The following is a 24,616-nucleotide window of genomic DNA, read 5'->3' on the forward strand; positions in this document are numbered from 1 at the left end:
AAAAATTTATCAGAGGATTCTAAAAAAAAAATATTGTGAAGAGGGACCCTTAAAACATTTTTACTTTAAGAAGAATTTATCACATTCAAAAGAAATCTCATCCTGGGACAATGACATCTAATTTTGAATTTATAATATTTCTAGAGGACTTCAAATATCGGGAAGAAAATTCATCTCAAACCACTTTCACTTTAAAAAAAATAAAAACACCAGTGGCTAGCACAATTGGATAGCACACAATAGGCAATAAATACTTGTTGTTGATGATGAATATAATATTTTGTGGCTGTGGTGGGCAGGAATGAAGAGAGCATTACTGTTTTCAAAAAATAATTTCTGCAGCGCTGGCAAAAGAATCACAAGGGCTGGTCCCAACATGACTGCTACTTTGAATGTTTCTTACTGTCAATCCTTGTATTAGGAGAGGTAAACTCTATCCTAAGAACAGAATTTCAGGGGATTTTTCCTCCCTTTCCTAGACTCAGGAACTCTGTCTTTGGGTAGTAATTTCGGAATCAGGAGGGTGAATATAGAAGTGGTTTTGCACCCAGGCAAGAAGCACAAGGCTGGGCATGCAGTATACCTACATACCCTGTGCAGCAATTTACACAGAAAGCTCTTCAGCGTCAATTTTCACCATTCAGAAGAGATAAATGATCCTGGATGCAAATTGCCAGCCAGCAGACTAATAATATGAGAGCGATTTTTCTTGTACCAAAAACTTTTAAGCCTTGTGCGGTGGCTCACATCTATAGTCACAGCTACTAGGGAGGCTGAGGTGGGAAGATCACTTGAGCATAGGAGTTCAAAGCTGCAGTGAGCTATGATTGCACCATTGCACTCAAGCTAGTCTCTGGAAAAAAAAAAAAAAAGAAATTTTGCTGCTTAGGAATTTTTGGTTTTGCCGTATGCAATTTCTACCTTTGCAACCAAATTTGCTTCCCCTTTCTTATTAGATATTTCAACTTTAATGAATTTACTTAGAAAATTACATTTTCAGAGCAACTGGAATTCCTCCTTCCAGGATGGAGTTCACCCTCCTTCCCTCCCACACTGGGAATTTTTCCTGAGACAGTTTTCCACAAAAGTACTCTGCGTCTTTTCGACGTGGTGACTGTTCACAAAGCACAATTGTTTGTCTTCAACTCGGAATTCATCTCCATTGAGTCAGGAACAAAATCAAGGCGACAGAGGCTTTAAAATTCAGACAGGAAGTTCTGCCCTTTTGACCTGGGAAACTGAAAGGAAGGTGAGGAGGAAGATGATAAAGAAAAATACCAGGGGGAGGTTGGATATGTGTGCCTCTTATACACATTCCACGTTTTCCCAACATTGTTTTTTTTAAGGTAGAAGCAGTCTTGCTAAGGACTATTGATGAACAAACTCCAAGTGAGCCAGGAGACAGCCCACCACCACCATCCAGCAGGCTCCTTTGCATACATCCCTTTTGCACAGATACAACGAAGGCAAGCAGTTCTAAGAGAGAGGTGGGGGAAAGAAACCTTGAAAAGAGTTGTGCCCTCCCAACAGAGATGTACTTGCAACACTCAAGTCTGCCCTTTCCCACTCTGGTCTCTCCCTCCCAATTTCTTGCCTTTGTTCTTCCTTCCTGTTTGGTTACTCCTGCCTCTTGTCTATTTCTGGCTTGCTTTGACCTGCTCTCTCCTGCGGTCCTTGGTGCATCCTTCCTCTTTCTGCTCTGGCCTAGTTACCCCTCCAAACAATCAATTTCTCTTTATTTTACTTATTTATGTTAGAGACGAAGTCTTGCTCTATCACCCAGACTGGAGTCCAGTGGCATGATCATGGCGCACTGTAGCTTTGACTTCTGAGTTCAAGCGATCCTTCCATCTCAGTCACCATGCCCGCCTAATTTTTTTTTTTTTTTTTTTTTTTTTTTTGAGACGGAGTCTCGCTCTGTCGCCCAGGCTGGAGTGCAGTGGCGCGATCTCGGCTCACTGCAAGCTCCGCCTTCCGGGTTCACGCCATTCTCCTGCCTCAGCCTCCCGAGTAGCTGGGACTACAGGCGCCCACAACCGCGCCCGGCTAATTTTTTGTATTTTTAGTAGAGACGGGGTTTCACTGTGGTCTCGATCTCCTGACCTTGTGATCCGCCCGCCTCGGCCTCCCAAAGTGCTGGGATTACAGGCGTGAGCCACCACGCCCGGCCTTGCCCGCCTAATTTTTAACTTTTTGTTGTAGAGACAAGGTCTCCCTATGTTGCCCAGGCTGGTCTCATACATCTGGCCTCAAGCGATCCTCCCATCTTGGCTTCCCAAAGCACTGGAATTACAGGTGTGAGCCACCACGCCCAGCCCAATTTCCTCTTTATTTAAACCAATTTCATCCCATTTCTTTAATTTATACCATTTGTTCTTAATGGGATTTGAGAAACAGCCTCTCCTCCCTGTTGATAGTATCAGAGGCTGCTTTACAAATTGTACAGTAGGTCCAGGAATTACACATCTCAGTAAATGTTCCATTGACAACTGGGACTAAACTAGGCTAAAACTAAATCCGTCAGCCTGTCCAGATTCCTCTCATGCCTGCTACGACTTCTTTGGTCCTCCTTTGCCTCATTTACTTGGTAGAGCCACACTAGATCCCTCTCTCTTCTCCTTCCCCAAGGCCTATTGATTGATATTACTACAGTGTCTTTTTATTTTTGTAACTTGAATGTTTTTTGAAGACAAAAGTCTCCCTATTTTGCCCAGGCTGGGCTTGAACACACATCCTCCCACCTCAGTCTCCCCAGTAGCTGGAACTACAGATGTGCACCACTGTGCCCGAATTGCAGTGTTTTGTTTGTGTTTTTTTGAGATGGAGTCTCGTTCTGTTGCCCAGGCTGGAGTACAGTGGCGTGATCTCAGCTCACTGCAACCTCTGCCTCCGGGTTTTAAGCAATTCTTCTGCCTCAGCCTCCTGAGTAGCTGGGATTACAGGTGCACACCACCACACACGGCTAATTTTTTTATTTTCAGTAGAGATGGGGTTTCACCATGTTGGTCAGGCTGGTTTCAAACTTCTGACCTTGTGATCTGCCCACGTCAGCCTCCCAAAGTGCTGGGATTACAGGCGTGAGCCACTGTGACCAGCCTGCAGTGTTTTTTAAATTTTCCTTCCTCTCTCCTTCCATTGCCCTAGTTCAAGCCTTCATCATCCTCACCTGAACTGTTTTTACACATTCTAATCCTCCTCTGGCACCTTCCGCTCCTCCCCTTTCCCATCAGATTTGGTTCTCTAAAACACAGACATGATTGCATCACTTCCCTTGCTTAAAAGCCTTCAAGGTTCCTGGCTCCTAAGGGCAGGTCCACGTCCTATGACAAGACATTCAAGGCTTTTCACCACCTGGTTCAAATCTACCTTTCCAGCCCAATCTCCCACCATATGCAAGATCCTCGGCCACCATGCATTGAATAAAAAAATGGTTTGGTTTGTCTTAATGTTTTGTCCCATGCTTGTAGTAGCTGGAGTTTATTGCCAGGGCCCCAAAATGAAAACACACTGGTTCTTGACCAGGTAAATGCAGAGGCATGGCTGCCCTGAGTTGTCAATCTGGGTATTACAAAGGATCCCAAATACTAACTAACTGTGTGAGCTGTGGTCAGTCCTGTGGGTCACCTCACTTCTTCAGGCCTAGTTTTCCTCATTAATACCATGAGGCTTAGATGACTTCAGGATTACCCTCCAGCATTAAAGGATGAAGGACAAGATGTGCAGACTCACCAAGGCAGACTCCATGGGCTGTGGAGCCTTGGTGCATTTCCCCGGTACTAACTGACCTCCCAGTTCTGTCTGTCTGGAGCCATCATCTCATCCAGGGATGACCTCAGACCCTGGGAGAACTGACTCATACTGCCTAGACGCGGACAAGTCAGATTTGTACCGGAAAGCTCTTTTATTAGTATGCAGTAGCAGGAAAACTTTCATATGCTTTCCAGAACACCTTTTCCCTAGATTAATGGTATATGCCTGTTCATATACTCTCTAGATCTTTTTTCCTCTTGGTAAGTCAAATGAGTTATCAAGAGATTGTATGGACATATAGATTCAGAACACCAAGGCCTCATGATCCAGGGGCTGTTTCCAGGCTGTGATCAGGCCTGATGAATTCCTTTCATTCTATGTGTCTGTTAGGAGGGTTTGATGGCAAGTGACAGAAAATAACTGGCTGCTTAAAGCAAGAAGGAGGATTCTTGTGAAGCTTATGGGCAGCTCATGGAGGATTTCCCTAACCACCCTGTCTGGTGTGGCCTCCCCAGCTGGGTTCCATCACCTACCTTGCTTATTTCTTTCACAGCTCTTGTGTAGTCTGTAGCTGCCTTGCTCACTTGTTTGTCATCAGTCTTCCTCCTTAGACTGCATACTCCATGAGGGCAGGGACATTGTCATTCTTACTTATTGCTCTATCACTAGACTTAGGACAGTGCCCAGCACACACGGTGTGCTCAGAAATATTTGTGGGATGACTCAATGAGTAGAAAGGAAGAGCTGAAACGTTAAGCCCTGGAAATGATTGGAGATAAGGAAGATCAGTAGCAGGAACTCCTGGACCATCTTTTGAGGCGTTGTCATGCCATGACTTCACTAACTGCACTTGTCCCTGTGTTTCTGCTCCAGGTTTACATGCCTAGGATAGAGAATTAGTTGGCCCAGATGAGCGCCATGTGCCTGCTCTAGAGGCCATGAGGTTGGAGTCTTGGGAGCGGCTGCAGAGCAGAGCCTCACATGGAAGGTAGGAGGTAGATCAAAGAAATGGCTACCAGGCAGATGTCCACTGCCTTCCAGCATAGTGGTCACTTTTCTTAGATACCTGTCCGTTGGATACAGCAATTCTGCTCCCTAGATAAATCTCTGTAAAATGTGTCCATGGACTCAGTTTTCTTGTCTCCATGGGTTCCACCTAAATGAGTCTCACCTACTTAAAAGGTCTCCCTATTTTGCCCAGGCTGGGCTCGAACTCACATCCTCCCACCTCAGCCTCCCCAGTAGCTGCTCAAAGAAGACAGGCACTCTCAGGGCCTCCTGACATGATCTATGCACTCCCTGCCTAGCATATCCCACTACATCTTTTCATACATTTGTTTCTTATTTTCTAGCTCATGAATAAAACATATGTCTACTTTACATTTGAAAAAGGTATGTTTTCACTGAACCCAAATTCCTTATTTTCTGTAAACCCACACTTGGATGACTTTGTTGTGGCTGATGCTCTTCACTGTCTACCCAGTGACCACTCAGGGCTGCCACTCACTCAGACCCAGGGATGAATCATAAGGGAAGCCTCTTACTCCTTTTCCCATGGTTAGACTAGAGGTAAGATTAACCCAGCTCTGGGATATGAGAAACCATGCAGAGTCTGCTGAAGGCTTCTGGAAGGATTTTCCTCCCCAGTGAGAGAGTCATATGGAGAGAAGTGGTTTTTGTATCTATCCCTTCCTCTTCATTCTTGATGGAGTTGCCCACATGTGAGGATACGATATTTGGAGCTGTGGCAAATATGAAGTAATAAACATGGGGACAAAAGCCAACATGCAGAGGATGGCTGAGGTGGAAGAATATAAAGATCTGGGTTTTTGCACTTAATTAAACTAAAAAGCTTCGGCACAACAAAAGAAATAATCAGCAGAGTAAACAGACAACCCACAGAATAAGGGAAAATCTTCACAATCTATACATCCGACAAAGGACTAATATCCAGAATCTACAAAGAACACAAACAAATCAGCAAGAAAAAAACAATCCCATCGAAACGTGCACTAAGGATGTGAATAGACAATTCTCAAAGAAGATATACAAATGGCCAATAAACATATGAAAAAATGCTCAACGTCACTAATGATCAGAGAAATGCAAATCAAAACCACAGTGCAATACCACCTCACTCCTGCAAGAATGGCCCTAATAAACCAAAATTATTAGATGTTGGCATGGATGTAGTGAAACGGGAACACTTCTATACTGCTGGTGGGAATGTAAACTAGTACAACGACTATGGAAAACAGTATGGAGATTCCTTAAAGAACTAAAAGTAGATCTACCATTTGATCCAGCAATCCCACTACTGGGTATCTACCCAGAGGAAAATAAGTCATTATATGAAAAAGATACTTGCACATGGATGTTTATAGCAGCACAATTTGCAATTGCGAAAATATGGAACCAGCCCAAATGCCCATCAATGAATGAGTGGATAAAGACATATATACCATGGAATACTACTCAGCCATAGAAAAAGAATGGAATAATGGCATCTGCAGGATCCTGGATGGAATCGGAGACTATTCTAAGTGAAGTAACTCAGGAATGGAAAACCAAACATCACACATTCTCACTCATATGCGGGAGCTAATCTATGAGGATGTAAAGGCATAAGAATGATACAAGGGACTTTGGGGAGTCAAGGAAAGGGTTGAGGGTGGCGAGGGCTAAAAGACTACACACTGGGTACAATGTGCCCTGCCCAGGTGATGGGTACACCAAAATATCAGAAATCACCACTAAAGAACTTACTCATGTAACCAAACACCACTTGTTCCCCAAAAACCTATTCAAATAAAAAAACTAAAAAAGTTTTAAAATATAGATTTGGGTTCTTGATGACTTTTTTTTTTTTTTTTTTTTTGATACGGAGTCTTGCTCTGTCACCCAGGCTGGAGTGCAATGGCGCGATCTCGGCTCACTGCAACCTCTGCCTCCAGGGTCCAAGCGATTCTCCTGCCTCAGCCTCCTGAGTAGCTGGGATTACAGGCACACTCAACCACGCCCAGCTAATTTTTGTATTTTCAGTAGAGATGGGGTTTCACCTTATTGACCAGGCTGGTCTCGAACTCCTGACCTCAAGTGATCCACCTGCCTTGGCCTCCCAAAGTGCTGGGATTACAGGTGTGAGCCACTGTGCCCAGCCTTGATGGCATTTTTGAAGCACAGAAATCAACTCTGGACATCTTAAGTGCGGGATGAGTGTCCATGTGGCTTAAGTCATTTTGTTGAATTTACTGTTCCTTGTAGTCAAAAGCATGCCTACCTGTGAGACCTGCAAATAACCCCTCCTTTTTGATCTTAACTCTGACTCCTTTGCTTTGTCACACTAGAGATGCTTCTACTGCCTAAAAGGAGGGATTCTACTGGGTGTCGATGTGAGAGTAGGTCTGAGGAAGAGCCTAAATGTTCACTGTGCTTTGTTATAAACTCTCCACTGTTTATAGCTTCTTCTTATCAAGTGATCTTTATGAATAGCTACTTGAAAGAATACTATGACTATTCATATAAATCTCATCGATATATATTAATGTTATCTAACTTCACATTTTTTTCACATTACAATTTAATAGACTCCCATCTGGTGTGGTTTTAGAATTTCTATACAGAAGGGACTCAGAAGTGGCAATTAAGTGGGAAGTGAGGGTGGAGTCTTGAAACTGCTCTGTACTTTTAAGATTGAGGGCTGGGTGCAGTGGCTCATGCTTGTAATCCCAGCACTTTGGGAGGTCGAGGCAGGAGGATGGCTTGAGCCCAGGAATTCGAGATCAGCCTGGACAACATGGTAAGACCCTGTCTCTACAAAAAAATAAAAAATGAGCTGGGCATGGTGGTGCACGTCTGTAGTCTTGGCTGCTCAGGAAGCTGAGGCTAAAGGATAGCTTGAGCCCAGAATTTAAGGCTGCAGTGAGCTATGATTGTGCCACTGTTCTCCAGCCTGGGCTCCTGCGTGGACCTGCCTTTGCTCCTCCCTATCCTGTGATAAAGTCAACTGAATACTAAATGCTTTTCAATCTTTTTTTTTTTCATAAATGATTTCATTTTTACTCCCCCATCCCATGACAAGGATAACTAAGTGCTTCTCAGTCTTTTTTCTTCATAAATTATTATTAGTGAGAAACAGGGTCTCACTTTGTTACCCATGCTGGTGTAGTAGTGTGATCATTGCTTACTTCAGCCTCAAATCCTGGGCTCAAGTGATCCTCCTGCCTCCCAAGTAGGTAGGATTACAGGCACAAGCTACCACTCCTGGCTAATTTTAAAATTTTTTGGCGAGATGGGGTCTTGCTATATTGCCCAGGCTGGTCTTGAACTCCTGGCATCAAGCAGTCCTCTCACTTCGGCCTTCCAAATCACTGGGATTACAGGCATGAGTCACTGGGCCCAACCTAAGGTATCGATTTTGATGGTTTTATGGTGTAAGCCTCCAAGATTGGAAATTGGTAGAATAATACGGCGTTGCATCTGCATTGTCATTGATGCTGTCTCAATCACTTTACCTTGCAACATTAGAGTATCACTGGCATTTAACTTTAAAAGAAATTCAGCCTCAGCGGGCTTAAGTGACTGCACAAAACACACAGATAAGCAGCAGAACCAGATCTACAACCTTGGTCTCCTGCTCATTACTCTTCCCACTGCATCAAACTGTTCTCAGCTTAGAGATGGAGTCTTTAGGATCTGGAACAGTGTAGCTCAGAAGGAAGTTTCCTGGTACACTAAAAGGAGCCTCTGAACAGCACAAGCCTTTTCCTGCCAGAGAAGAGGAACAAAAAACCAGAGGGTTTGGGGGGTAAAATGAGCCATCTCATCACTCAATGAATCTGAGTATCTAGCTCCATGTTATGACGGCGTATTTATCCAGAGTATGAACTGGCTTCTGCCCTATATGTGCCTAAGTGATACTGACCTGCGTTAACCAGGAAGAACGTTAGCTCTTTGAGGAGGACTGAGAAGACGTAGGCATGTCCTCCAAGTCTCCCCATACTAGTGGTGTGGAAGAGAATGTCTTCAATTTTTCAATAGGCATGTGATCTCAGAAAAAGGGTCCTGTGTCTCGAAGAAAGAGAAGAGTGTCTGCAGGAGCAGGCTGGCGGGCCAAGTGAGTGGAGGGTTTCAAGTCAAAGGCAGTCCTGAGTTTTCCAAGCCCAAAGGGAAACCAAGCTCCAGAAGAGACATGGAAAGTTAGAGCAGGGCCAGAGTGGGAGTGAAGGGGGAAGAAAGCAAAAGGAAAACTCATGTTGACAGACTGACTGACTAAAAAGGTTCATACATAAATGTGAAGAGAAGGCGAGTCTGACTTCTCCACTCAGGACCAGGGTAATGATGTAATCAGCATAAGTGAGACAGAGTGGTCTGGCAAACATGCCAAGAATTCGGGCTGGGGGGGCCTGGGTTATTCCAGGTTGCCATGGTTTTTAGCCAAAAGTAATAGAGCCAGGCAGGGAAAGGAGGCAGCCTTATGCCTCCAGGATGTCAGTGCGTACTCTGAGATCCAGGACAAAGGAGTCTTGTTTGTTCCCTTACCGTGTTGGCCAATGAGCACAGCTAGGCATAGAGTGTAGTGTTCAAAGGCACAGGGTCTGGAATTGGACGGCCTGGAGTTCAAATCCTGGCTCTTCCATTTACTTGCTGTGTGATTTTGGGTAAGTGACTTAACCTCCTGGTGCTGCACAGTGTTCATCTATAGACCAATCAGAGCACCTAACTGATAGGGTGATTGTGAGAATTTAGTAAGATATAGTCTGAAAGGTGCTTCATCTAACGCCTGGTACAGAGTCAAAGCTCAGTCTTTACTATTCTTTTTCATAACAAAGTATGTACTGGGGTGAAACCAGAAAGACTAACAGAAGTAGGAGAGTAGTCAAAACTGATTTTGTATGTATCATAAAAATGTATTGAATGAATGAATGGGGAAGATGTGAAGACTAAAAATAGAGTCTGGGCCAGCCACAGTGACTCACAACTGCAATCCCAGCACTTTGGGAGGCCAAGGTGGGAGGACCATTTGAGGTCGAGAGTTGGAGACCAGCCTGGCCAACATAGTGAGACCTCATCTCTACAAAAAATATAAAAAAATTAGCCAGGTGTGGTGGTGCTCACCTGCAGTCCCAGCTACTTGGGAGGCTAAGACAGGAGGGTTGGTTGAGCCCAGAAGTTTGAGGTTATAATGAGCTATGATTGCACCACTGCACTCCAGCCTGGGTGACAGAGAAAGACCCTCCTTTAAAAAAAAAGAAGAAGAATAGTTGGTACCATCAGTCTCAGAGAAGAAAGCTGATGAAGTCATCTGGAATATTTTCACCAAGGAAACGTTTGGTTTGAGTTGGGTCAGGATGAAGTGAGAAATTTTGAGCCCTCAAACTACCACCAGGAAAAAGGAGATGCTTGTGTGACATAGATTTTCTTCTCTTTTTTCTTTTCTTTTCTTTCTTTTTTTTTTTTTGAGACAGAGTCTCATTCTGTCACCAGGCTGGAGTGCAGTGGCGTGATCTCGGCTCACTGCAACCTCTGCCTCCCGAGTTCAAGCGATTCTCCTGCCTCAGCCTCCCGAGTAGCTGAGATTACAGGCGCACGCCACCATTCCTGGCTAATTTTTGTATTTTTAGTAGAGACAGGGTTTCACCATGTTGGTCAGGATGGTCTTGATCTCTTGACCTCATGATCTGTCTGCCTTGGCCTCTCAAAGTGCTGGGATTACAGGGGTGAGCCACCGTGCCTGGCCACGTGACATAGACTTGCAAATAAATACTCACACATGGAGACAATACCTTTTTTTTAAAAAGCAGCAATTGTCACATTATAAAATATGACTCCAGAAAGGGCTATGCCATTTACTGTCTGACCTAAGGCAAGTTATTAAACTTCCTCAGCCTTTCCTCATCCATAATCATACAGGGAATAATAACCATATCACCTTCACAAGGTTGTAATGGAGAGCGAATCAATTAATCCGCATCAAGGTCTTAGAAAAGCGGCAGGCACAGTGTTACCTCTGCTTATCCTAGACCACAAAAGCCACCTCTGTGTTGTGCCAGTGTCACCAACTCACCCACGATCTACCACTTCATAAGAGCTGCCTTTAACATTCCATGTATCTTCTTCTGATCTTTCCCCATAAAAACATGTATTTATTTCTCAGAGAAAGGATTCCTCTGTAATAGTTTCTTATGACTTGCCTTTTCACCTAGCAAATTATGGCAAAGTGCTTCCCACTTGTCCATCTCCAACACCTTCAGGGATCATGGTCACCCTCTCTGAGGATTCGCTCTGGGTCTCAGTAGGGGCAGCCCCTCTTTCGGCAGATGCTTTCATGTCTCGATTGCTGCTTCTCACTCTCCCAGCGTGTCTGCTCGCATGCCTGCTGCTCCCTTGCTGGCTCTGCAGGTCTGCAATCCCTTGGTGAAGGGCAGCTGCACCATGCTAACCCCCATGGAAGGCTCAGTCAGGGAAGTTTTACTTTCATTGCTTATCTCTCAATTTTCCAAAATAGCACCAACCAAGGCTGTGCACACTTAACAGACTTTTCCAAAGGGTTAAGAGTAGCCTGGCATGGTGGCTCATGCCTGTAATCCCAGCACTTTGGGAGGCCAAGGCAGGCAGATCACCTGAGGTCAGGAGTTCGAGACCAGCCTAACCAACATGGTGAAACTCTGTCTTTAGTAAAAATATAAAATTAGCTGGGTATGGTGGTACATGCCTGTAATCCCAGCTACTCAGGAGGCTGAGGCAGGATAATTGCTTGAACCCACGAGGTGGAGGTTGCCGAGATTGCGCCACTGCACTCCAGTCTGGGCAACAAGAGAAAAACTCCATCTCAAAAAAAAAAAAAAAAGAAAAGAAAAGAAAAGAAAAAGGGGTGCTCCATGGCTCACACCTGTAATCCCAGCACTTTGGGAGGTGGAGGCAGGAGGATTGCTTGTGTCTAGGCATTCAAGATGAACCTAGACAACATGGCAAGACCTCATTTCTAAAAAAAAATTTTTTTTTTTTTTAAATGGAGTCTCGCCCTGTCGCCCAGGCTGGAGTGTGATGGTGTGATCTCGGCTCACTGCAGCCTCCGCCTCCTGGGTTCAAGCGATTCTCCTGCCTCAGCCTCCCTGAGTAACTGGGACTACAGGTGCCCACCATCATGCCTGGCTAATTTTGTATTTTTAGTGGAGATAGGGTTTCACCATGTTGGCCAGGCTGGTCGTGAACTCCTATCCTCAGGTGATCCACCCACCTCAGCCTCCCAAAGTGCTGGGATTACAGGTGTGAGCCACTGCACGCAGCTAAAAAGTTTTTTTTTTAATGAGCCTGTGTTGTGGCACATGTCTGTGCTCCCAGCTACTTGAGAGGCTGAGGTGGGAGGATCACTTGAGCCTGGGAGGTAGAGGCTATAGTGAGCCATGATTGTACCACTGCACTCCAGCCTGGGAGACAGAGTAAAACCTTGTCTGGGGGAAAAAAAAAAAAAGTGAGAAGAATAAATCCTTAAAATTTGTTAACTGTTTATTGAATCCAAGTGGGTGAAAAAAGTATGCCCTTCTTAGGAAGTCGTCTCATTGGCATACCCCAGCCTCATTCCCACTTACCAATTTTGGGGAACTTTTTCCTAGTCTCCCTCTGCCATGTCCACACCGTTACTCAGGCAAACTGGCAGCCCTCAGGCACAATTCAAACACCAGAGGTAGCTTGGTCAAAAGGTGCTTCAAAAAGATGTTTTCTTTTGAATGAGTTGTCATCATTTGAAAACCAGGAGTTTTTATGTATAAACCTAGATTTCCAGCTTCTGTTAAATGATGAAAAGCTCTGGCACATTCCTGTGTGGCAACAATTTAGAGGCTGAGCCGCTCTTGCTCCACATAGATGGGACATGTGTCCACCAGGTGGCCTTGGGCTCCAGGGGTTTCCAGCATATGGCACTGGGTGGTTATCACTTGTTTTCTACCTCCCTGGCTCCTGTAGAAATTTTTTTTATTTTTATTTTTGAAGACCCAGTCTCGCTCTGTCACCCAGGCTGGAGTGCAGTGGCATGATCTCAGTTCACTGCAACCTCCACCTCCCAGGTTCAAGCGATTCTCCTGCCTCACCTTAGCCTCCTGAGTAGCTAGGATTACAGGCGCCTGCCACCATGTCCAGCTATTTTTTTTTTTTTTTTTTTTTGTAGTAGAGACAGGGTTTCACCATGTTGGCCAGATTGGTCTTGAACTCCTGACCTCAAGTGATCTGCTCGCCTTGGCCTCCCTAAGTGCTGGCATTACAGGCGTGAGCCACCATGCCTGGCCTCCTGTAGGAATGTGAGTACAAGGTGGGGAAAAAATGACATGCTTTCAGCTCCTCACATTCATGGAGAAGCTGCCTTTCAATCCTCCTCTCCACCCAGATGGCTGCCGTCCTCTGGGTGAGCTCATGTCCATGAGGGCTGTCCACATCCCACCTGAGGCCAAGGCCAGTTGGGTGACAGCAACCTACTGTGGGGTGGTGTCCAAGAAGGAGGGTGCTGGGGAGGAGGACTCACCTGAGAGAACCCGAAGATGTCGCACCGGGATGGAAAGGTGGAATCACTGTGGGGCCCAGTCAAAGCCATTACTTGAAAGTGAAATAAGCAGCATGCGGGAAATCTGAGGAAGGAGGCAAGCGAAGGTGAAGCTGGTGAAATCGACGGCTGGGAGAGTTCGCAGAGGCCGGAATAAGTCGTGGACGAGGCTTATGAGTTTTACCCATTTTATGTGAACATCAAAAATCTAATATCGAGGCTTCAGACCACAGATGTGTAGCCTTTCTGCTTTCTTGTTCAAGATTCAAACCATGTCTACTAACCCCCTTTGCTTCATGAACTTTCTTCCTGCTCAGCCTGGATTCCACCGGTTATCAGTTTGCACCTGTGTGCTCTGCGCCTTCACAGAGTTCCCTTCCAACACCTGCTTCCAAATCTTCAACCTTCACTCACACGATAACTGCCTTTTCACCCAACACTGGGTCACCAAGCCCAGCGTGAGCCAACCAATGCCTCCCCCATGCCCAGCATCACTAAATCTGCTCCTGCACTGAGATTCGGACCTTAAAATGCTCCCTTGACCGTGCCTTTGATATAGGAGCTAGAAAGAAATTATTTAGGCAGATAGTAAGGGCAACAGAGTCTTCAGCAAGTTTTCCCTCTTAACAAAAAGCAGCCCCCAAATCATTTCCTTTTTAACAAAGAGCAGCCTGAAAAATCGAGCTTCCGAATAGATAAGCAAGCTGGAAGCTTGCACGGGTGAATGCTGGCAGCTGTGCCAATAGAAAAGGGCTACATGACATGGAGGCTCCATCTTCCCTTTTCTTTGTCACCACATATACAGTAAAGAAGCAGGCAACCTGGTGCCGGCCAGGTAGAGAACCTGTCTGCATAATAAAAGATTAGGGTGGGCAGCCAGCTTTTTCACGTGCTATGCAAACAGCACAACTAGTCCTAACTCGTTCTTCCCGTGCTATGCAAATAGCACACCTGGTCTGACCAATCTTTCATGCTCTATGTAAATCAGGCACCACCTCCTCAAGCTCATCTGTAAAATTTCCTGCATTTCACCATGGAACTGGCAACCCATTTTTTCTGGGACCCCTCTCTGCAGAGTGCTCTTCTCTTTCTTTCGCCTATTAAACGTCCGCTCTTAATCTCACGCTGGTGTGTTCGCATCCTAGTTTTCCATGGCCGTGGGACAACAACCTCCACCTTGTCTACAACCACATTCATCTCATTTCCGTCCCTCTCATCTCAGAAGGTTCTTGCTTCTGTTCCCGGGACCTCACCTTCTCTTATCTCTCCTAGGACTTTGCTCTTTCAATAATCCTTTCTGTCTCCTATGTTTTCAACTTTACCCTCTCTCCTGGGTCCTGCCCAGACCATAAACATATCCACATTATTCTCATCTTTGAAGAAAAGTGCCCAAGAACTTCGGTGGAAATGACCACAAAATGATAACATTCAGGGTGCTAAGGAAGGAAGGAGAGAAATCAGCAAGATAAAGAAAAATAGGCTGCAGGAAGGTAGACTTTCATGAACTCAGGGTTTTGGCAAGAAAACGCCAATGGGAATGAAATCTGAGGGACAAAGGATCCGAGTGAACAGGATGCCCTTTTCACATCCTATACTAAATTTGTCATGCTACCCTTCTCGTGTACAGGGAGGCGTCGTTCACATTGAATGTTTCTTCCAATTCCCACTGCGGTCCAGTGAGATAGGCAGGGGTGAGACTGGGTGGGTGAGCAGGGGCTTCGGGGACTCCAGGAGGAGCTGGCACTGAGCTAGGGTGGGGCTGGACAGGCACCGAAAGAAAGAAGGGAAAAGATATCCCTAGTGGCTGCAGCCAGCGGGGGAGCCAGAGAACGGAGAGAGTCTCAAGGTGCCTGCAGGAGAGATCATTTGCATGGGAAAAGCACAGCTGAAACAGGTTTCCTTAGACCTGGGCGTGCCTGTAGACAGAAATAAACTCATCTTTATGGATAGCGATCATCGAAAGAAGAAAATGATGCTATTAGCAAAAAGTTTGTGAGACAAAAAGGAAAAAAAGCCAGTCTTCAGTTTGTAAGATCAAAAGAGAGGACCTCAGAAGCCAGCCTTCTCCAGAAATTGTTGAGACAAAACCACAGACATTTTATGAAAAGAAGTCCAGGACCATCTGAACAGAGCTGAAATCCCTCCTGATGAAACTCTGGAAGTGAGGCCAGTAGGTTTACCACTATTTACAGGCTTTTCCCTGCTATTCACCAACTGAGTGATCTAGAGCCTCTCTATACCTTTTTTTGTTGTTTGTTTTTTGAGGCAGGGTCTCGCTTTGCTACCCAGGCTGGAGTGCAGTGGCATGTTGCAGCCTCAAACTCCTGGGCTCAAGCGATCCTCCTGCCTCAGCCTCCCAGAGTGCTGGGATTATAGGCGTGTACCACCATGCCTGGCCTACACGTTGGTTTTCTTCACCTCCATAATCCACCAGCCAGGCTCTTTTGCAGGCGTAACAGGAATCACATGTGACAGCACATGGGAAAGTGCTTTGGGAACAGCAAAGCCTTAAGCAACTGTAAGCCACTGACACTGACAATGGTGGGAACTGCTAAAGAACATTCTCAGCCCCTGCACTCAGTTCAAAAGGGCCATGTGGGACTAGACAGGAAGATGGTGAGTCCGCCCAGCAGGGTGAAGCGCTGAAGGTGGGGGGAAAACAAGGAACAGTTTTTTAAAGCTGCACAAAGGAACTACCATCTGCATTAATAACATGAACCCGGATGTTTCTTTCTTTTCTTTTTGATTTGTACAAATTCATGGGGTGCATGTGCAATATTATTTACATGCATAGATTGCATAGTGGTCAAGTCAGGGCTTTTAGCGTATCCATCACCTGATAAAGGCAGATTTTTCAAGGGAGATCTTGTCAGGGGATTCTCCACTGGGGATTTCTCCCTTGGTCACCTCAGAGGACCAGGGTTAGATATTTATTTATTTATTTATTTATTTATTTTTTTTTTTTTTTTTGAGACGGAGTCTCGCTCTGTCGCCCAGGCTGGAGTGCAGTGGCGTGATCTCAGCTTACTGCAAGCTCCGCCGCCTCCCGGGTTCACGCCATTCTCCTGCCTCAGCCTCCCTAGAAGCTGGGACTATAGGCACCCGCCACCACGCCTGGCTAATTTTTTTGTATTTTTAGTAGAGACGGGGTTTCACCGTGTTTGCCAGGATGGTCTCGATCTCCTGACCTCGTGATCCACCCGCCTCAGCCTCCCAAAGTGCTGGGATTACAGGCGTGAGCCACCGCGCACGGCCGGGTTAGATTTTATTTAAAGAAGACTGCTGCAGAGTTCTTACAAGATGAAATCTCCATCTCATCAACGGGGAAAGGATGACTCAAGTAATTACAAATCTACCGTGCATCTAGAGAAAAGGCTGCATTTGATGATGGAGAGAGCACAGGCAGTAGATCCTAGCTGACCTAGGTTCATATATGCTCTTTGGTAGCTATGTGGTGCCGAATTCATAGCTCATCCACTCTCTGCCTATCAAATGGGGGCGATAAGGCTGATCTCAAAACATGAAGCTGCACAGCACAGACAGGGCTCCTCAGTATCATACATGCCATGTCCAACAGCTCCTGGGATGCCGAGTAGTGAAGAATGAAGCTCTGTGATGAGAAAATTTTCTGGAACCAATTTAATTTCTGTCTGGAGAGACAAGATCAGAAGGAAATCATGCATCTGGGATGGTGGTTCTCAACTGGGGGTGATTTTCTCCCCCAGGGGACATATGGCAATGTCTAGAGACATTTTTGTGACAGCTTGGGGGTAGTTGCTACTGGCATCTAGTGGATAAAGTCACAGATGCTGCTAAACATCCTACAGTGTGTGGGACCGCCTTCTACAATAAAGAATTATCTGGCTCTAAATTTCAATAGTGTCAGGGCTAAGAAACCCTGGTTTGGTCCAAAGCAGAGTTTCTGTTGTTCTTCCCTGATATGGTTGGCTGTGTCCTCACCCAAATCTCATCTTGAATTGTAGCTCCCATAATTCCCATGTGTTGTGGGAGGGCCCCAGTGCGAGACAATTGAATCATGGGGGCGGTTTCCCCCATACTGTTCTCATGGTAATGAGTAAGTCTCATGAGATCTGATGATTTTATAAGGGGTTTCCCTTTTCCCTTGGGGCTCTCATTCTCTTTTGTCTGCTGCCATGTTAAGACATGCCTTTTGGCTGGGTGCGGTGGCTCAGGCCTGTAATTCTAGCACTTTGGGAGGCCGAGGCAGGCTGATTGCCTGAGGTTAGGAGTTCGCAACCAGCCTGGCTAATATGGTGAAACTGCGTCTCTATTAAAAATACAAAAATTAGCCAGGGTGGTGTGGCGCATGCCTGTAATCCCAGCTACTCGGGAGTCTGAGGCAGGAGAATCGCCACGACCTGGGAGGCGGAGGTTGCTGTCAGCGACGATTATGCCGTTGCGCTCCAGACTGCGCGACAAAGCGAGACTCCGTTTCAAAAAAATAAATAAATAAATAAAAGATGTGCCTTTTGCCTTCCACCATGATCGTGAGGCCTCCCCAGCCACGTGGAACTGTGAGTCCATTAAACCTCTTTTTCTTTATAAATTACCCAGTCTCAGGTATCAGCAGCATGAAAACAGACGAATACATTCCCACAGTATCTATCAGTAAGCCGAGTGGACCCAACTGCATATGCAGAGTTGTTCATGCTCTGAAGCAGTCGATAAGGAGAAATATTTGTTGGTGATTCAGATGTTAGCTTAGGGATGTTAACAATCCCTGTCTGAGGCTGGAGTAATTCATTCAGAATATGTTTATTGGTCGCAGAGGACACCAAGGTGGGAGGACTTGTTAGCACAATGGAGGAAGGAAATCATGTCCTAAGTTACCTCGACAAACAAGAGAAGTGGTTTTCCACGAGCGGAATGAAATCCTTATTGGGGAAAAACTAGTTGAGACGTTAGGGTCATAGGAATGATCTGATGGCCACCAGAGACTAAAATATAAACATGGCCGGTGGTCTAGACAGTGAGAGACAAAGGTTGAGATTGAATCGGTATTCCTCAGACCCAATAAGTGTGGGACCTTGCATTTTAAGAAGAGACATGGAGAAATCCACAGAAAAGCCAGAACGATCGCTGGAAAATAAAAAGATCTTCCGAAAACAGACAAAAGAGTTTGAGTTATTCAACGTGGAAAGAGAAGATTAAGTGTGCCTTGATTTCAGCATGAGAAAGATTATCACAAGGAGAAAAATGGCCAGCTGTTTTCCATCTCCATGGAGAAGCAAATTATAGGAAATCGGCTGTGATTGCAGCAGAAGGGTGGGTATGAATAAGAAAGCATTCCTAATTGGAACCTGGAAGAGACTTCAGAGGAAGATGGTTCAATTCCCTTTACGCAAGTTTGCTTTTTAGCAATTTTCGTGTATTTTTATACATGAAGTATTGACCTGACCACAGACAGAAGACTGGACATGATAACTTCCCGGGCCCCCAGTTTTATCACTCTCTCTCTGCCTATGTCTTCACAAGGCCCAATTCACTAGCTGATGAGTGAAAAAGTCAGTTGTTTTGCTGTATGGCCTCATACAAGATAGTTTTCTAACAACGCATTTGATAGATTTTCATGTATTGATTTATGAAATTGACTGGTTGTTTTAAGGCCATGTTGACAGAGCCTATAATTTCACAACATTCATTTTACTCCACAGAACTTGGACATGAGCCTATAAACTATATAGGTTCATGCCTGTGGGTCATCAAGTAGACCTTGTATTGATCTTAATATTAAATAGCTCAGTTTTATAAGCCAGTAGATTCTTTAATGCTGGTACCAATATACACTTGATATGGTTTGGCTCTGTGTCCCTGTTCAAATCTCATGTTGAATTGTAATCCCCAGTGTCGGAGGAGGGTCCTGGTGGGAAGTGATTGGATCATAGGGGCGGATTTCCTCCTTGCTGTACTCATGATGGTAAATGAGCTCTCACTGTCTGTTTGTTTGAAAGTGTTGGGGCTGGGCATGGTGGCTAATGGCTCATGCCTGTAATCCCAGCACTTTGGGAGGCCGAGGTGGGCAGATCTCTTGAGGCCAAGAGTTTGAGACCAGGCTGGTCAACATGGCGAAACCTCATCTCTACTAAAAATACAAAAATTAGCCAGGTGTGGTGACGCACGCCTGTAGTCTCAGCTACTTGGGAGGCAGAAGCAGGAGAATCGCTTAACCCTGCAGGCAGAGGTTGCAGTGAGCTGAGATTGTGCCACTGCACTTTAGCCTGGGCAACAGAGGGAGACTCCGTCTCAAAAAAAAAAGAAAAGAAAAAGAAAAAGGAAAAAGAAAGTGTGCAGCACTGCAGCCCTTTCCCCTTTGCTCTCTCTCTCTCTCCTGAAATGTGAAGATGTGCCTGCTTCCACTTTGCCTTCCACCACGATTGCAAGTTTCCTGAGGCCTCCCCAGAAGCAGAAGCCCGTACAGCCCGCAGAACTATGAGCTGATTAAACCTCTTCCCTTTGTAAACTACCCAGTCTCAGGTAGTTCTTTATAGCAGTGCAAGAATTGACTGATACACATTCTGATGTAATCTGAACCAGTCATTCAGACCAGAGTAAACAAGGTGAAGAAATAGTTCCAGGCTTTCAATTTGCTCCAAGGGTGTGCTCTTTGTATCAAGAATATATCGTATTAATGTTGAAGCCAAACATCTGAGTTTGAATGTGGCAGGTGGGGGTTGGAAAAGAAGATGTGATCTTGCTGTTTCTAGCCTTGTACAGAAATCAAGCCATTCCATTTTCAAGCGAATTTGCTGAATTGCTGATCAAAAAGGACTAAATCCATTAAAACCTATGTCCTATGCTGCAGGGGCATCAAGCTTGTGTGCTTCCTGGGACTCTCTTGTGCATCGATTTTAACTTTTTTACGTGGACAACCTAAGTGGGAACTGGAGCATAGATTGGCATCATTATCCATTAAGTGTTTAGCTTCTTTGTTAAACAATGTTCCCCCGCAAATGTTCACATTGTAAACACCAATAACCACTAGATCCCTTGTGTTCTTAAAAGGCACAGAAAATCATAAAATTTTTGATGTGAGTACAAAATGGTTCATATTCAAAGGGCAATAAGCCTCATTAAGGCAGAATTCTACACAAGGTCTTTTTACTTTTGTCCCGGCGGCAGTAGAGCATGTTATCCCCTAACAGCTGATCTCCACTTCTTCATTTAATAACATAGCCTCTGAGTCTTAGCCAGATCCATGACTGTTCCACTAAAGACTATTTTTCTAGCCTCCCTTGCACTTGGTTGAGGTTAGAAATACATATGAACTGATGTAGGCAGAAGTGATCTGGGCAAAAGTGATAAGTACCACTTCTGGTCCATGACCTTAAAGGAAAAGGATAACACCCTCTACTTCTTCCTTCTCCCCTTTCAGCAGGCTGGCATGCAGGTATGATGGCAGGACCTGGAGCAGAAACCTTCAACCATGAGGTGGAAGACTTCTATTGAGGATAATGGAAAAGTAAGGTGAAAGAAACTTGAATTTCCATGATTGTGGAGTCTTCAACTGTTGATGCTTGGACTGAATTACAGGACAGAAGATAAACTGCCACTTGTTTAAGCTACTGTTATTCTGACCTTTCCAACAGTAGCCAAACTAGTCTAATATCCTAACCCTTTGGGGACCAGAACCTTAACTTTAGTAATTTAGGTGTTCTTTTTTATTTTTAGTTAAAAAAAATTTTTTTTTTGTAGAGACAGTAGTCTTGTCATGTTGGCCAGGCTGGTCTTGAACTCCGGACTCAAGTCATCCTCCCACTTTGGCCTCCCAAAGTGCTGGGACTCCAGGCATTAGCCATCGTGCCTGGCCCTAATTTAGGTGTTTTTTTCATCCAGTAGAAAAAAATATATGTTGTTCCAGATAGATAGACAGATAGACAGACAGACAATACACACGCCCATATAAATACTTGAGAGATTTATTAACTAGGGACTTACTGAAATCACTGCAGAGCTGGTTGTAAAGAACTCACCCCACACTCTACAATGTGAAGTATATACAACTCATTTTATATTTATTTATTTATTTATTTAGATGGAGTCTTGCTCTGTCGCCCAGGCTGGAGTGCAGTGGCATGATCTTGGCCCACTGCAATCTCCGCCTCCCCGGTTCAAGCGATTCTCCTGCCTCGGCCTCCCAAGCAGCTGGGACTACGGGCGTGCACCACCACATCCAGCTAATTTTTGTATTTTTAGTGGAGATGAGGTTTCGCCATGTTGGTTGGCCAGGATGGTCTTGCTCTCTCGACCTTATGATTTGCCTGCCTCGGCCTCCCAAGGAACTGGGATTACAGGTGTAAGCCACTGCACCCGGCCTCATTTTATTTTTTATATAGAATGTTCTAAAGGCTATAGAGTGACGATAATGAACCTCCAGTGAGGTGGCAAAGAGCACAAGTTCTGAAGCCAGACACACCAGCTGAATGACCAGGGCAAGTTCCTTAACCTGAGTGTCCAGGTTGCCCCATCCATACAAAGCGGGTACTGTGAGGATGACCTGAGATCATACAGGTAAAATGCTTAGAACCAAACATTAGTGCCTGGCACACACCAAGCACTGAATAAATATTAGCTACTACTATTATTATTAGTTACAATAATTAGTCAGTAATGACGCTACAGAAATGTGGCTAATGGAATAATTCTAGTCTTCTCTGGATCTATTTGTATGTATCGGACATGGTCTTATTCAAGACATCTAGTCAAAAATGTTTACTTTTGGCTGGGCATGATGGCTCATGCCTGTAATCCCACATTTTGGGAGGCCAAGGCAGGAGGATCACTTGAGCCTAGGAGTTCAAGACCAGCCTGGGCAACATAGCAAGACCTTGTCTCTGCAAAAACCAAAAGCATTAGCTGGGCATGGTGGTGTGCCCTCAAAATCCCAGCTACTCAGGAGGCTGAGGCAAAAGGATCACTTGGCCAAGGAGTTTAAAGTTACAATGAGCTATGATTACACCACTGCACTCCAGCCTGGGTGATACAGCAAAGCCCTGTCCCTAACATTAAAAAAGGAAAAAAGAAAAAAAAAGGTCTACTTTTGCCTGGAGTACCTTATTAATGAATCCTAATCTTGGTTTATGTACATCCTCCAGGTAGTATCTGAAATACTATATCATTGTCTCTTTGTAAATTGATTTTTAAAGGAAGTTTGAACAATAGCAATAAAAGTTTAGATATAGCTGCAGCCCTCTGTCTTTCTCACTGGAGTCATCATCTCTGGCTTCTCCTTGCTGTGGACAGGCTGTAATTTATCCTCCTCTCCGCTGGCCACAGTCATTTCTGCTCATGGCAGTGGGGGCTTGGAGAAGTGGATTTACTGAGTAATGAATGAAGTTTAACCTTCAGGGCCTTTCATTTGCCTGGGCCCATTCTAAAGCTCCAAGCATTCCTTGCCAGGATTGCAAAGACCATGGAGCCAGTCCCGGGGCTGCAGGCAGGGTGGATAGGCTTTTTGCATCATATGCACAGCCACCCGGTGCCCACCTGCTGTTGGTGGACTTCAAGGAGGATTCAAGTGCTATTTCTGATCCTAAGAAGAAAGGTTTGAATGAGATGCTGTTCTGTTCCCTGCTCAGAGGCTACTGCAGCCAGGTTTCATGGCCACCCCAGGACTAGCAGGAACACGGAGTGGCAAGGAGCTGGCTGAGCTGGACCGGCTGCTGTCAAAAGACACTGTCTGATTGGCCGGACGTGGTGGCGCATGCCTGTAGCCCCAGCTACTCTGGAGGCTGAGGCGGGAGGATCTCATGAGCCCAGGAGTTCGAAGCTGCAGGGAGCTGTGATCGTGCTACTGCACTGCAGCCTGGGCCACAGAGCGAGACCCTGTCTCTAAACAAAAGACACTGTCTGAGCAAGCAACCATAGAGGATGTTGGAGGAGGAGCATCGCCGACAAAGAATTCTGAAGCACAAAGAAATTTTTCTAAACTACCAACATTGGCCAGGCAAGGTGGCTCACGCCTGTAATCCCAGCACTTTGGGAGGCCAAGGGGGGTGGATCACCTAAGGTCAGGAGTTCAAGACCAGCCTGACCAACATGGTGAAACACCGTCTCTACTAAAAATATAAAAAATTAGCCAGGTATGGTGTTGAGCACCTGTAATCTCAGCTATTCGGGAGGCTGAAGCAGGAGAATCACTTGAACCCGGGAGGTGGAGGTTGCAGTGAGCCGAGATCACACCACTGCACTCCAGCCTGGGCAACAAGAGCAAAACTCTGTCTCAAAAATAAATAAATAAATAAAAATCAATATTAGGAGAAAAAAATATGCAAGAGGAAAGCCAGGATTATCTTTCTATTCTCTAAAATAACTATTTTACAACATTGTTGTTATGTGAACAGGTGAGACAGAATGCAGTCAAAACTGTAGGAAAAAATAGTGTTCTTGAGGTGACTCAGGTAGTTAATTAGCAGAGAAAATATTATGTTATTTTCATGAATTTTGTGGTGTTTGTGGTATTTGTCAGCTTTTTAAAAAATGTGTCAATACTCATTTCATACCTAAGCTTGTACTTGTAATTTTGTACTCTTTTCCTTAACGAGCCTCTCTGAAATTGGGTAAGCCGTGACACCCACAACAGCTGAATTTTCCCCTAGGAGAGAGTTTACACCTACTTCAGTGAGAATGCTTTCTTGTTGGTGTTTTAGCTGAAGACTGACAGACCATGTCGAGTGATGCTTTCTGGGCAATGTCATTAATCAGCCCCCAGAAGCAGGAGCTCCAGCATCCGTGGAGAATCAGTTGATACACAGGTCCGGGGGCCTTGCACAAGGATTAGTGATTCATCTCCAGGGTGTAGTGAAAGTGAATGCGGTGTTGCCTTTTGATTCCTTGCAGTTCTCGTTCCAAATATCATGAATGTGCAGTTACTTCCTAATGGTAACTGAAAGGTCAAGAAAAGAGCTTTCACTTTTGACCTTTCTGGCCTCAAAACCTCAGCTGGCTACAGTCTAGTCGCATTGCGTGCACTGACTGTGGTCCGAGAGTCACGTCTCATCCTCTACATGCCCCTCTCGTGCTCCTCTGCTCTATGACATGAAGTGTTGGATAGAGTAAGGCAGTTCCATTTCTAAACCCAGCAAAGGAAATAGGCTGAGTTTTAAAGATGATCTTGGCTAGTGTTATCCCCTTCCCTTGGAAATGAAGCTGGAGGGGGTTGGGAGGAGGTAAGGATGGGTCAAAGGTGGAGAGAAGGATGGAGCCTGCCTGTGGACTGCAGCGGGTCATTCCCCACTGCTGTGACTGAGTCCGAGACACAGAATCTCTCACGTGAACCTTTGTGATACTTAGAATTCCCCAGAAGAAGCTTGC

At 45.2% G+C, this 24,616-nt stretch overlaps 1 long non-coding RNA gene across 2 annotated transcripts in view; it reads right to left on the reverse strand.

Annotated features, from left to right (window-relative positions):
• Positions 1–24,616, reverse strand: part of LOC105483663 (uncharacterized) — a 131,306-nt gene that overhangs the window by 14,292 nt on the left and 92,398 nt on the right. The window contains exon 10 of one of the 2 annotated variants that reach the window (XR_011608944.1): positions 12,987–24,188. The exons of the other annotated variant lie outside the window; for it this stretch is intronic. This is a non-coding gene — a long non-coding RNA (uncharacterized lncRNA). Of the gene's footprint in view, positions 1–12,986; positions 24,189–24,616 lie in introns of those variants that run through there. 2 annotated transcript variants of the gene reach the window in all.

This window comes from Macaca nemestrina, chromosome 10, assembly GCF_043159975.1.
Source record: "Macaca nemestrina isolate mMacNem1 chromosome 10, mMacNem.hap1, whole genome shotgun sequence".
Taxonomy (NCBI): domain Eukaryota; kingdom Metazoa; phylum Chordata; class Mammalia; order Primates; family Cercopithecidae; genus Macaca; species Macaca nemestrina.